The 15,760-nt window shown below is 41.1% G+C and overlaps 1 long non-coding RNA gene across 1 annotated transcript in view; it reads left to right on the plus strand.

Annotated features, from left to right (window-relative positions):
- The window catches only part of LOC117248981 (uncharacterized), a 146,731-nt gene that overhangs the window by 10,613 nt on the left and 120,358 nt on the right, over positions 1 to 15,760 (plus strand). The window lies entirely within an intron of this gene.

Here is a 15,760-nt window from a genome sequence, read left to right on the forward strand (position 1 = left end):
CTGCCTGTATTTTCTTGTTATGCCTCCATGCCAGTAATAGCCATGGCCGGAGGCATTATGGTTTTGGATTGTCCATCTGGCACAAATGTTCACCTGGAATCAAAAATGAACAGTATTTGGTGGTCCAAGGTCAAGGTCGCTGTGACCTTGCATCTGTCTCATTCTCGTTAATGTGTTATCTCGAGAGCACCTTGAGGGAATTTCTTCAAATTTGGCAATTTTGAGTCAAAGATAAACTGATTAGAATTTGGTAGGCAAAGATCAAGGTCACTGTGACCTTACAAAATGTGTTTTTGGCCATAACTCAAGAATTCATACATTAATAAGGACAAAAATTCACACAAATGTTTAATAGGATATAATGATGAAGTGATGACATTTTATATCCAAAAGGTCAAAGGTCAACTTCACTATGCAAACTTCTGGCCATTACTCAGGAACATTTTGTCGAATACTGGATTGGTGACACTGATCTTGAGCGCCCAAAATTCTAGTTACAGCTGTGTTGAGTTGTCTGATGTCCATTCCATATAGTGTGAATGTGGCATTAATTTAAGCAGTGGTGTTAATGTGTTGTGCCTGCTCTTGGGGCTGTGGCTCAGGAGGTACAGCCAAGGTCTAATAATTTGAAGGTCATTGGTGCGATCCCTGGCCCTTGTGGTCGACATGTTGAGGCGTCCCAGGGCAAAATACTGAACCCAAATTTGGTATGTGAATGTTAGTCTGATGAACAGGTGGGACCTTGTACAGTAGCCTCAGCTACCAGTGTATGAATGTGTGTATGAATGAGCGACTAGTAGCTGTGTTGTAAAGCACTTTGAGTGGTGGCCAAGACTAAAAAAGCACTTAATAAATGCAGCCCATTTACCATCTTGATACTTCTCTGCCATAACATGAAGATAAGATAAGAGGATAAGAGAAAACCCCTGACAGCAACTTGGTTTCAACTCCAGAATCACCTCTTGAATGCAACTTCACAACCCTTTCAATGAAACAATTTGCTGTTTACAAAATGTTCCTGTGTCAGCCAAAACAAATTAGTTTTTATCTGGCCAGTAGTTATTAATGTACTAGATCCCAGAGTAGTGCTGCCTTTCTTTTCTGCCTCTGCAGGTAGTTAATTGCTTTCAACTTGTATCCCAGGTGTAAAATATTCCCTGATTAGACAGCGAGAATGAAAAGCAGCCAGGATGAGAACCAGTAAATTACCACTTATCTGACGGTAGAGTGTTGTCATTTATTTTATTTGGGTTTTATTTTATTTTCATTTTGTACGTCAGGTAGAAAACAACTGATCAAAATCCCAGTTGTTCACATGGGTCGACAGGTTGACACACACCAGTTTGTCCCCTCAGAGGACGTTGAACCTCTGCTGCCTCAACCGTGGCAGCATCCTCTGTTCCGCTTCTGTGATTCCTGCAGCAGCATCCTCCCCTCCTCCCTTCAGCAGAAACCAGCGCTGCGTCCAAATAGAGTTGTAGAAACAAGAGAATCCGGGGCTTAAAGAACAAAAGAAGAGGCCAAGTTCGAGCGAGACAGAGAGAGTCGGCAAGATTAGAGCCGTCAATCCCGGCATCTTTAGCACCTAGCAAGGCCTCCTTGTGGGATCAACCACAAAGTTGTTATCGAGGCGAAGGAACTTTTCTAGTCCACCGCCGCCCCACCCACTTCCCTCCCCAGCAGCACAGGGCCTGGGGTTGAGATAGGTTTAGGCGGGGTGAGTGGGTGGGTAGGTGCGGCATTGGAGAACTTTCCCTGAACTCTTGCAGGCTTTGTGTCTCCTACTTTCATCTCAGGTCACTGTCAGGAGAGGGTTTATCTCGTTAAGAGCGGCTCTGAGATGAAACGGGGACCATTACTGCTGAACGCTAAGGGCCTGGCTTCCGGTGCTGCCTTTTCTTCTCCACACACCTCGGCGAAGTTTTTCTTTGTGCTAAATATGGGTCATTTAGTCTTGAGATGAAGTAACCCCACCGTCTCTACCTGATTAATTAACTTGTGGCTGGAAAATTCCACAAAGCGTGAAATTGCAAGGAATAAAATGGATTGTGCACAGAGGAAAAAAGAGCCCCGAAAATATCTAATCCCATATTTTATTCTTTATAATTGAATGAGTAAAATAAGAAAAGCCGCCACGAGGGAATTGAGAGAGAAACTCTATTATGATTTTGTAGCTTCGCGGCATATATAGCAGCGAGTCACACTGGAGAAAATATCTCTGCCAGGCCTTGATGAATACAGAGGCACACCTAGACGACATGTTTGGATCAGCCAGATAAAGACACTGTCAGGAAACAAAGACACTGACAAAACTGACAAAAGACACATTCGTTCAGTTCTGATTTGCCACCAGACATCTGACAGTTATTGAAATGACTTCCTTTCATGAAAAGCCTGTGTTTTCTCACTCACGTGTTATTTGGTTATTGTCAATCTCCTCGCACTATTGTTGTCACAGGGCCGGTTTTATGATAGCAAATTCCCGGGCTGCCCAGATAATAACGTCGTAGCAGTGGTAGTAGACACAATGGCAAAGCAAATGACTATGCTTTATCTAGTGGCTGTGTGCTTCTCCATGCTGCACACAGGTAAGTTTGATGACACTGATGGCATCAATGCCATCCATTTGTCTGCTTTGTTGTAGTGGATGTAATGCTCAGCAGCATCTCATTTGCTCGTGCTTTTTACCAGTTTTCAACCAATTTTTAGCTTCACAATAGAATCAGAAATTTGTGTCAGCGGGCAGACAATGAAGAGACAGCTTTGAGGAAAACTGATTTCTACAGACATTATGCAGCGCCAGATGCCTTGGTGTTCATTGTATCCGTGCCTCTTTAATTTGGTTGCTAAACCTCGCTGGAGCATAATGCAAAGCTGCTCACTTCTCTGGAAGCTTTGACAGCTTTTTTTTTTTCCCCCACAAAAATGGTGCTGATACTCGTCAGTGTGGTGTAAAATTAACATCTATGGTGCTGCGGCTTCCTAGTTTTCGCCTTCATGCCCGTCGACTGGGCTTCAAATTTTGTGATTTATTCACCAAAAGCGCAGTTTCTGATTGATGTCAGGTGTAAGAGCTAAATGTATGTATTGTGTATTGATTAGCAATGCGGCTGGTACCGTATTTCAAATCCACAAACGTTGGATGTGTTGGGCTCGTTACTCTAAAAATGTAATGCCAACAGTAATTCGTCACACTACTCGTTATATTACTTTCCCTGGTATTCTCCCACGACTCTGCCCAACAGATGGAGAGTCACTTGTGAAGCAACATTTTACCCACCACATATCCAACCACAAGCCTCATCGCTTCTTTGTAGCCACAGATGTCCACGAGTAATATCCAGTTCTGGTTGTTTAGCTGATGTAGAGCTACAGCCGACTGCCATGGCCAAGCAGGGCTCACCTTTGGTGGGGTGTATTTCCTGGAGCTTCACGTTGTTGTGTTGTCGGTCAAAGTAGCCGAGGTGTTTCAGACCAGAGGTTTGAGGATGTGCTTTTGCAGTGGAAGGAGTTTTAGTCCGACTACCTGCAGCAGCAGTGTTCTTGTCATCTTTCCTCCTGACAAAATCAAAGTAATGGGAATATTTCCAGCCACTAAGGTCAGTGTTTCCAACTAGCTTGCTGCTTTGTGACGTGCCTGTGCAATGCGACGATGTAATGTTGTATTTCAAGTCAGTAGTGATGTGATAACAAAAGTAACATTATTAAGAGTTGTTTGGTTTTGGAGTAACTGTAATATAACTACTGAAATTTCATCAGTAATTAGTTACACCACTTGCTACTGGAAAAAGTAATGTTATTACTTTAACGCGTTACTGCCCAACACTGAAAATCATACAAGTTATAATCTTAAAGCTTTCAGCTCTGGCAGATTTGGCCACATCTGTACATACTGGTGATAATACTGAAAACATCTTAATCATACACGTCTCAGGGTCCAGTTCATAAAGTCATGATTATGACTCACAGCAGAAGAAATGCACTTTGAGCAGGTCCTCTTTCTGTCATGTGCAGATGCGTTTCCAGATGCCTCTTCATCAGCTCTTCTAAATTTGAGCTAAATATATTCTCTTAAGACTGTTTTGCTTTTATGTTATTTTGCATTTTGTAGTTCCTTTCCTGCTGACCTCTGCTAGCTGGTCAGGTCGAGGTTGTCAAATGTAAACATCAGTAAACATTGTGGAAAAGATGGATAAGATGTGTACCAGCTACAGTCATGTGGATCTTTCTGTCAAATTGCCATTCTGCTACTCATTGTATGGCATTGCCGTGCCTGCACCAGTTTGCAACAGGATATCAGGAACCAGCAGAGGACTCTGGCAAGAGAGCAGGAGCAGACATGTGCTTTATGAGGACTGGTGTGACACTGGGAATGTGAGGTGTTGTCCTGTTCCTGCTCTGGATCACTGCTTTATGCCATTCAAAGGTGGCTGCCCGTGTCCAGGAGGAGCGACCATGCCCCCATTTTGTTGATGTCAAAATATGCAAACGATGACACATTCCCCCAGTGACGCGAGAAATGGAGCTAATCAGAATCTGGAGCACAACCATATACCATGGATTACCTGTATCATCCGGGATGTTATAAGCACATGCACTGTAGCACGTCTGGATACATGGACAGTTATAAAGCAGCAGCCCTCAATGTAAGACTAGGCTACAAAGGGCTAAATTACAATGCACAAGTTGAAGGAACTGACAGATAGTATTTCGTATTTTGTACCTGGATTTAATGTGACAAACAAATGAATGATTGATTGAATGAGTGATTGTCGTGTGATTATTATAGAATTTTGTAGCGATACTGGTTCAGACACAGCTATGTTTCCACATGACAAATTAGGTGCAATGTGAGCATGCACAGGCTCTTGTCGTCCAAATTTCATTCAGTACGTCCATGCACTGTCCTGCTGATCCCTTGTGCAAATACAAACTATTTGAATCCAGCAGAGGCATGGCAGACCCTGCCACTAACAATTGAAACAGCCATATTAAGAGGTAACAAATGAGTGTAAATACCAGCCCTAAATATGATCAAAAATTAGAACTGATGTGATGACAGTCGTAAACGTTGCAACTGTAATGTACTTTCTTTGATCTGCCACCTGATAATGTATTTTTGCTGCAGTAGCTGTGCCCAAATTGTCCTTAAACCCAACCAGACACAGCCAGTTACTGGTATCCACCAACCCTCATCTCCTATAATACTTCAAAAAGCAGAGTAGCTTAAAAGAGAGAGAATGATAAGCAATTTAATACGAGTAATACAGCACATTTAGTGTATTGTACACATTGTTTGTTAGTGCATGTTTGATACTCGATGCTCTGTGCCCATTTTTTAAACAACTGATTTCTTTGTACACCAGTTATAAGGTCTGCTATGATTCTGGGGGTGTTCATATACAAGTATAATTGGCCACTCTTTTTTTTTCTTTTTCTCAGTGTGGCTCTCTGGGTTGCCATGGTCATGAGATGTAGAAGTGGAAAGTAGTTACATGAGAGCAGCAGCCGACTTCGACAGGCGTTGTTACTTTTTAGATGTGGTCAGTTTTGTTACACTCCCAGATAAGTGCTTTCAGATATCGTGGCTTAAACTGGGGATTGTTGTGTGATTGGACCCTGTTGTTGTAGGATGACTGCACATCTCCAGATCTGAGTAAACTGTTATAATCAGAAGGATTGATACGACCCATGTTGTAATCGTTAACTGTTAAATGCCAGTCCTTTGGGATCTTAGAGATCAGAGGTTGTTGTGATGTGATGCTGAGCAGGGTGGGGATGTGCTTACTTTGACACAGAGACACAGGAAGTAAGGTGTTGTAAGTATAAACAGGATGAATCCCTCCTGCTTCCTTTGTCTTATCCACATGTAATCCAACACTGCTCTGTGAGGGATGCTTCCCAGAGCTCAGGGGAACGCGGCAAACAGGCGCGATCCATCTTGGTGCTAATTAGAGACGTCTCCATTTTATTGGCGTGAGAAGGACCGGATACTGTTCATAACATCAAGCCCTGGCCAGTGTACGTGCTCAGGGATCTATTCCTCATCAAATATCCGATAACTAAATATAGGGATAACACTCCTGAGGGCAGTCTTAACGACATTAATGGGCACAACTGCAATGTATCACTGTAGCACCTATAATAACAGTAAAGAATATCCACAGGGGAGGGCTCAGCATTTATGCAGCAGTTACCAATGCATGAGGTCTGAATAAAAAGTTTTCTTTACACTGTTGTGCGTGGCGGTTATCAGTATGGCAGACACGTCTTCAGCCAATTACATTGCTCGGGTGAAACTACAGCACCTGTTGATTAAATAGAGTAATGCCTCATATTTATTCTGAACATTTTAATCTTTGTTCCAGTGTCTCACAGCTGCAGTGAGACTTTACTGGCTGCTACAGCACGGATTATAGATTCATTTAAAGTATTGATGTAAGTTTCTCTTTTTCCTGAGCACCGTTTCTTTTTTAAAATCATATGTTTACTGAACTTAATCACCAGAAAATTAATTTAAGAGAGCCATCATAGCTGCACCCACACAGTTAGTTTTAAAGGTGAACAGTAATAAGTTACTTAATTACTTAAGTAATAAGTAATAAGTAATATTAAGTAATAAGTAATAAGTAAAATCATAAATTAGTTAAAAGAAATCACAAATAAAAGCTTAAACCTGCTTCAGTCTGATCTGAGAGAAACCTCAAATAGTAAAAATCATGTTGAGGCCTTCATAAATCCACTGCACCTGTCAGAAGAAGTGTAATTACAATATACAAAGTGAGTGCACTAATCTGGGAGTGCTAATTTGCCAGATGGATGATGTATTACATTAAAAATGCATGACCACATCTGTAATATAATATAATCATTTGTTTTATATTAAAAGGACATAATGAAAGCAGACATTTATATCATATTCATTTGCACTACTCAAATACAAAGTGTTACCAGGCAATTTAAGATATTATGGGATGGTCTAGGAACTATTTAAGGCAGAGGCAAGAAGACGTGATGCAAATACCTGCAGTGGGCAGAGGCAAAGGTATTCAGTTTTCATTGACATATCCGGGTAAATTTAAATAGCAGCAAAAATGCATAGGTTAAATCTGGACTCATCAATAATTATATGTTTATAGTATGTTAAACAACTATGTGAAATGTGAAAGGAGTTGCCTGTAGTGGAAAAAACCTACAGAAAATTATCATCTATAATGCCAGTAATGTACACACACTACATGAGAATCAGGCCCTTCCAAATCATCAGCAAAACCCCAATTTTGTGATGGCAAAAAAGATCATCTTACCAGATTTTATGTGGTGTGAGGTAATGTTAGGAGTTCTTTTACATCAGACACAGTTATGCCTAAGAATGGGACTGTGTGCCAGTGTTGCTCTGCAGTTGTAACATATACTAACATCACCCAGATGTGATATCATCATATAATGAATGACATGACAACACACAATAACCTTCAGGGGGTATTTTTTCTGTTGGCGCACTAGTGGAAGTGGAGTGGTGTTCAGCACTATGGATGAAAGAAAAATGAAAATAATAAACAGTTTATTTCGGATGGTAACGTGTTATGTGACATTGTAAATGTAATATTATCGCCTGAAACCCTGTTGGTGATGCGTTATATTACCTCATTACTGCAAAAAAGTAATACTGCTGCTGCTGAAATGCTTTCTGTGTGATCAGGGCCTTACCAAGCAGTCGGTGAATAGTTAAAAGCAGCAAAATGTAGCTAAATGCAAATTTAGATATCAGATATTGGTGGGAATCAAAACAGAACCACAAGTAGAGTGCAAGTATGGTTGCTTTGCTGGGAAACCTGGCATTAATATGGATGCTACTTGACGCGCTCCACCCACCTAAACACCGTTGCAAGTAAACCCCCTCAACACAACAACAGCTCAGGAATGACCTGGGGGACGGGACACAGAGCTCAAGGCCTCGACCTGACCTCCAAATACCCCAGATCTCAATCTGATTGAACATCTGAGGACTGTGCTGTTACCCCAGAGGGACCCCAATCCACGATGGTTGCTCGTTGGACCGGACATGGCTCTGACCTGTCAAGGCATGGACACAGGACCTCTGGAGGGTGTCAGTTGGTGTCTGGCATCAGGGCGTTGGCTTCATATTTTTTGAGCCCTGTGAGTTCTGAGATGGGGTACCAGCATGTCCCACAGATGTTTGATCAGATTGGGATCTGGGCAATGTGGAGGCAAGGTCGACGCCTTGAGCTCTTTCTCACGTTCCTTGGGCCATTCCTGAGCAGTTTTTGTGGTGTGGCATGGCGCATTGTCCTGCTGGGTGGGGCCACAGCTACTGGGGCAACGGCACAGTTGCCATAATGGGGGGGTACAACAGAACACTGCATTGTAACAAGATGATCAGTGTTATTCACTTTACTTGTCAGTGGTTTTAATGTTTTGGCTGATCAGTATGTATGTATGTTCGTATTGTGTTTACAGCTTGTGCCACTGCTATATAAATGGGTCATGCCATGTTATAGGCATGGTTTTCAGAGTTATGAGTGACAAAAGGAATTAAACAGGAAGAATTTGAATATACCTATTATATCATAATGTCTCATGCCACTCAGCAAAAAGCCAAGAAGGACTAGTTTTCCTCCCACCCACTGAGGTTTACTCTCTCTGTCACAAGAGTACTGAACTGCTTTGACTTTACTTTTTCACACCACTTTTGATCCTTGATGACTGATACACATGGACATAATTTCACAGATGTTTATAAGCATTATTATGACCTTATGATGTTCATTACTTTTATTGTATTTGAGATGGATAGATGGCTAGATAGAATAAAAACTTAAGGCATAAGTTTCCATAAGCTGCTGTTTGTTTGCATTCTGGTCACGACTGGAGAAGATGGAGGTTTCACAGCTGAGACAAAGCAAAGTTTCAGACTGGAGTTCCCAGGCTTGGCTGAAAAGGATTTCAACACACAGCTAGTGAGAAGGCTACTGTGAATCAACACTTCTCACAGCTATAGTCTTCATTATACCCGCAGAAACATATAAATAATTCCACCACAGCCAGTGTCTCATTCGTCATTTGATGGCTTGATGAATGCATCAGAGGATTTCCTATTGCTGAATGCGAGGCGCATCCATAAAAAAAAAAGCAGCATTCATTAGTTGTATATCAAGCATATATTGAAATGTCATACAGACTACTGCGTTGCACTGGGAAAACAAATTACATGGTCAGATGAAAAATATCCTGCATGTTGCTACCTTTTGCAAGTGACACTCTCCACTTTTCAACACATCAAGTTTTGAGAGACGACATATTGGAGTTACTTACATTCACATCTGTAAGTCTCCCTCTAACATGTAATTCTGACAAGTCCTTTTGTTATGTAAAACGATTAAATTAAATTAAATATCTTCTCCCAGAGAATCAATGAGCTCCATTCCCCCGGTGCACTGTGTAATTACAAAACTCTCATTAGATTATGAAACTATACAACATATGGTGAGAGGAGGAGATTCCTTTGATGTGCTCTTGTAATGACTGCAGCAAAAAAAAAAAGAAAAAAAGAAAAAAGGAAAACGCAGAGGGAGAATTGCCTGCCTTTACTTCATTTGAATCTCTTGAAAGAAATCAAAGCTTTGAAAGCGAGGTTTTTCTGTATCTCGCAGCCCCCCACCCCCGGACACTCCTCCAACTCCTCTGAAGTGACTCAGATACCAACCGGGAGCCTGGCATTGACCCTGGAAATGTCAAACTGTTTGGACACGTCGAGGCCAGCGGTGCCACAGCCTTTTTTTGATACATGGAGAATGTTTGTCGTTTTGCCAAAGGACGCCCTCGGTAAAGAAGAATGAAGCTTGTTTGAAGGAAGCGCTCGCTCCTCGTGAAACATGAGAAAGACGCTTTAGGCGGCGCTCATCTCTCTGTTCTGGGTGCAACACATTTCACAGACTCGCTGTTTGGAAAAGGATGGCTGGCTGGGAAACAGAGTCATTCAGTGTGACTGTGTTTGACAGATGCAGACAAGCAGCAGTGTTTACATCAACCACAGTACGTTACAAAAGGAAAAACCAAGTTCCACTTGAAATCCTGAAGACACAAGAGCGTTATCTGTTTCCCAAACTGTCTCATTTCTCTGTCTGTCAAGCATCTGCAGGTGAATAACCTCCTGATTACACTATTACCTCTGTTGTGGAAACATTTTTTTTTTCTTGTAATTTCCCAAAAGAGAAACATTTGGAAATTGAGAGGTGTCAGCAATGTAACAAAAAGGCGTGGAAAATCCTTAACAGTAATCCGGAGCAGCACTTCTTGAGCTGTGGGTTGAGATCCAAATTGACTTAGAGGCTTGTTGCTGGTGGGTCCCTTTATGACGGGGGTATGAAATTTTTTAATAAGCCTGTTTCCCAGAGCAAGGGAGGCTAATATCTCACTGGGGTCCTCAGCTAAAATCATTTAAGAAGCTCTCATCTAGACAACAGAATTATATGTAATATTGGAAAAATTGTAGGTGAGATAATGTCATGAATCACATATTAAATTATGGGAGAATTTTGTCTGTGTAGGTACAGGACTGATGAGCCGTGGGTTGTAAGGTCGCCTAATACAGTGGTTCTCAAACTTTCTTTTACCCCCTTTGATATATGTTTCCAGGGACGAACCTCTGACCTTTTAGATAGAAGCTAGGGGTGTCTAGATGGCTCGCTATTGACGGTAACTCTGATATTTAAAGGCGAAATATTGATATCATGTTATATATAATATTACACATATGCACTCACTAGCCACTTTATAAGGTACATCTGTTCAAATGCTTGTTTATGCAAATAGCTAATCAGCCAATCATGTGGCAGCAACTCAATGAATTTAGGCATGTAGACATGGTCCAGACGACCTGCTGAAGTTCAAACTGAGCATCAGAATGTGGAAGAAAGGTGATTTAAGTGATGGGCTACAGCAGCAGAAGACCACACCAGGTGCCACTCTGGGCTCAGGCTGCTGGTGGTGGTGTAATGGTGTGGGGGATAGTTTCTTGGCACACTTTGGGCCCCTTAGTACCAACTGAGCATGGTTTAAACACCACAGCCTACCTGAGTATTGTTGCTGACCGTGCCCATCCCTTTATGACCACAGTGTACCCATCTTCTGATGGCTACTTCCAGCAGGATAACGCACCATGTCACAAAGCTTAGATCATCTCAAACTGGTTTCTTGAACACGACAATGAGTTCACTGTACTCCAATGGCCTCCACAGTCACCAGATCTCAGTCCAATAGAGCACCTTTGGGATGTGGTTGAACGGTAGATTCACATCATGGATGTGCAGCCGAGAAATCTGCAGTAACTGTGTGATGCTATCATGTCAATATGGACCAAAATCTCTGAGGAATGTTTCCAGCACCTTGTTGAATCTGTAACACCAAGAATTAAGGCAGTTCTGAAGGCAAAAGGGGGTCCAACCTGGTACTACTACTACAACCTGGTACAGCGTCTACTCCTTACAGTTATGGCTTTAGACTCTTTCTCCAACTCCTTATACTCATACTTTTGGTGTAATTCATTTGCTTAAAATGGACCAAACAAACAATAAACAACATTAAAGACTGATGTGAAAAAATAGCTTTTTTTTCCTCCAAAATTTCTACAGATAACGCAATAATATCCTTATCATGAATTTTTTTTTGGCCACAATAATCGTGCAATGAAAATCCGATATCATGTCAGTGCTAGCAGAAACACATAGTGAACAAATGTAGACATGAATGTGATCATGTTTGTTGCAGCAGTTTAGCCAGACTTAAGTTTGAAATGGTTAATACAACAGCAGAGCACAGTTAATGGTTGGCGTCTAGACTCCGGCCTCATCGCTCCCCACAGATATGTTTACATCAGGTATTGGGGAGTGATGATTAAATATCCTTGCCCCCTTCAGCTGGAGGCTGCAGGTGGATGCTGGGGTGGAGGTAGGGTGGAAAGAGCAGGCAGTAATACTGATGTAGGGCAGCAGTGGCACTGACAAGGCAGAGGGAAATTTCTGCAGCTTATAGACCGCCAGATTGAGAGGTATGTAGATGTTATATGGAGAGTTAGGTGTGACACGTGTGAATGAATCAGTGCAGCTTGAATTGACTGCCTGAAATAGCTCACAGGTAACACATCATTTAATGATTGCATAAAAAAAGGTTATTTGGGTTTACTGAACTTATGTTTACATTATTGAATTATTTTAGGAATTATGCATGGCTGATATTTTTTTAAATCAACATTTAAGGATCCTATATTCTGTCCTCATCACATCACACGCGGCGCGTCCTGCTGCGATCCAAAAGTTGAACTCAGTTCATCTCGGGGCGCAGCTGTCACGCCCTGAAAAATGGGCGCTCGGGAATGCGTATGCACGACGCCGGTGTCGCTCTGGTGTTTGAGAGCACCTGCCAAGCATCTACATTGAAAACAATGAATTTGAGGGTGCAACACATGCGGCATGTGTGATGATGGATAGCTGACCTTTGTTCATTGATCATTAAGCTTAAGCAACAAGTTTGTGTGTGTATGTGCGTGTATTAGCAGTTCATGTTTGCACAGTACCCATGGATGTACAGACTGTTATCACTGGACTACTGTGATGCTGAAGAAAACACCAAAGCACCATGATTCTTTGGCAAGTTCTGAAGTTAAATGGAGCACCTTTTGTTCCGTGATTGCTGAACAGATTTATTGACATTTGTTAGCAGTCACAGATAGTGATGTCTTTGGAAAGAGTAAGTCAGGCTGAACCTTAAAAACTTGTGTTGTTGGTGGTGTTGTCTCGTATCTAGCCAGAGAATTGTTGTGTCTCTTTTTTGATGAAGCACCATCTTGTAATTTTGGAGCATTTCAGGAGGAGCAAGTGTTAACACTTCCCCTCAAAGGATAAACAAAGAGATACAGTCATTATTCACAGGACTGTTTCATTTTTTCCGAGCACAACGATTGGACTCAGAATGGGTCAACATGAGGATAACAGATGGTGCTCTTGTTGTGGAAGGCAGGGTGAAATAAAAAAGACAATCATTTGAAACAATTTAACAAGAAACCACAAAGCAGTTAGAAATCTGTTGCAGGGCTGTGCATTTCAAAATAAAGTGACCATTTTGCCTGCTGGTTTACATCAAAACGCTTCACTTCACACTGCGTGATTTCACCCACTGTGATAACATGAGTCATGACAGGGCTTTTTTAAAGTTGCTGAAAACCTACTTTGGCTGTTGATTTGATAACTTGGGGATCCCCCTCTGAGGTAACAAGTTTGTAAAGGACCCTTGATGTTACCAGGGAATTAGAGCTGACAGGCAAGCAGCTGATTGAACTTGATTGAACTCACATTCTGTCATCGGGCCACTTTAAACTTTTTCTGCAGCTGTCGGGGGTCTGAAAAATATGGATTGATAATTTCTGTACAGCAACATTCCTATTCACCAACGGGCTCATACACTGTTTTTATATGATCAGTGAAAGTTATTAACAGATAATAAAAGACTGGATCAATTAAACACAACATACACAATCAACAACTCAGCAAAATGATGCATAGCCGCAGGCCGTAGTGGTGTGTGTTAAAAACATTGGAATGTGTTTCTAACTAAAGTTGTCAAAAGCATCAACATTACTTTTTCTATACTTTGTGTTTAAAACGATACATTCTCTGTAAATTTATAGTATCGAAAGTACAAAAGATATGAAAAAATACAAATCTACAGTCAGATTTTTAATCCAAGGCTGCACAGATGAAACAGCACTTGGGTTCCTGTCGAAAAATGCAGTACAAATTTTAACCAGATTTTTAGAAAATCAGCCAATTTAAATGTGAATTTATGCACTTTTCAACTTATTTCTCCAGTCAAAAGTCTGCAGAAAACAAAGGCGTGATGAGATGACAGAATTAAAAGAGTGCTAGTCAAACCTCAAATCAAGGAAAACAATGGACAAAAAATTTGAATGCAACACTCCTGTTTTTGCTGCCATTTTTCAAGGGTTATTTGAAAAGGTATTTTTCCTCAAATTTGGGTTGCAAATTTCTTAAAATCTGTCTTAGTGAGCACCTCTCCTGTTTCCAAGACAAGCCATCCACCTGACAGGTGTGGCATATCAGGATACTGATTAAACAGCATCATTACTACCAAGGTGTGTCTTGGCATGGTCACAACAAAAGGCCGCTCTAAAATGTGCAGTTTGATCACACAACACGACACAGATGTCACAAGTTTTGAGGGAGCATACCGACTGCAGGAATGTCCATCAGAGCTGTTGCCCGCCAATTAAATGTTCATTTCACTCCCATAAGATGTCTCCAATGATGTTTCCCTGAATTTGGCAGCACATCCAACCAGCCTTGCAACAGTAGACCACGTGTCACCACACCAGCTCAGGACCTTCACATCCAGTGTCTTCACCTGCAAAATCGTGTAAGACTAGCTACCCAAACAATTGATGCAACAATTGGTTTTTACAACTGAAGAATTTCTGTACAAACTATGAGAAACCATCTCAGAGATATTTATCTGTAGGCTCATTGTCCTCATCAGGGTCTTGACCTGACAGGAGTTCATTGTCATAACTGACTTCTGCAGTTGTGAAGCCGGTTGGATGTACTGCCAAATTCAGGTAAACATCATTGGAGACATCTTACATTAGTGAAATGTTATGTCGTACTACAATAGGCCTTTCGCTGATATCGTAATAACATTAACGTAAGCTGATTTGTAAAGTGAGTCCACTGAGAAACACAAGGAAGGTACTTCCGGTCAACATGTTTCAGAATAAAAGCATTATATCTGTAGACTACGGAAGCGCATTGAGATAAGTCATAATTACGACATAAGATCTCATAATTACGAGACCATGTGTCTATTTTTTTATTTATTCAGTGAATGTAATGCGCTTCTGTAAGAGAAATATGTCTTAAGTGCATGAAAATGTCTTAGATCTTTATCTTAGACTTGTGAAAAATTGGAGCAAAAACAAAACAGTCATGTTTAATTTTTGTTCTGTAATAACAGAGAGCACACTGGACAATGGAAAAAGAGAGTTTTGAACAACTTATATTACAGCTATGTGCTCTAAGAAGAGTTCTGCTAACAGTCCTGTGTGCATGCATGAGCTGTTAAAAGCCTCGAGAGACAATGAAGAGCGCTCGCACTGCCCTATGCAGTGACTCTACTTCCTGACTGTATGTCATCATTTATTCACTGAATGTTTCCATTGCACAGAGTTGCATTTACATTTCAGCTTCCCCCTAGCATAAAAATGTTTTTGCAATATTTAGAAATGTTTTTTGAATTTTGGACATTTCCAATCAGGGTTTTTATGCACTGATGGAAAATGCACATAAAAAGGGGTGGATGGAAATGCACTTAAAGGGGAAGAAAATGTATTGGTGCTAAACCTGTGGCCGTTAGGGCAACAAACTCTCAATGTGATTGAAGGTGTGTGCTCAGTGACTTTTTCTGTACCAGCACTGTGTGCAGGTTGTTATTTAAAACACCCTTTTTAAAGCTCCCTTTTGCCGTGGTATTGAAATGGGTATCGAGGATCATTTTTTAGTTGTACTATTGTATTTAAGTTTAAAATTCTAATATAGTGACAACCCTATTTTTTTATCCACAGTGATATTAGATGCACCTTTTTCTGTTTTCTGTTCGTCCTAGACATGTTTTCTATTGTCCCTTGACGGCAGGATGCCGTTACACAAAACAGAAAAACGTTGCCATTGGT

Source organism: Epinephelus lanceolatus, chromosome 23, assembly GCF_041903045.1.
Source record: "Epinephelus lanceolatus isolate andai-2023 chromosome 23, ASM4190304v1, whole genome shotgun sequence".
Lineage (NCBI taxonomy): Eukaryota > Metazoa > Chordata > Actinopteri > Perciformes > Serranidae > Epinephelus > Epinephelus lanceolatus.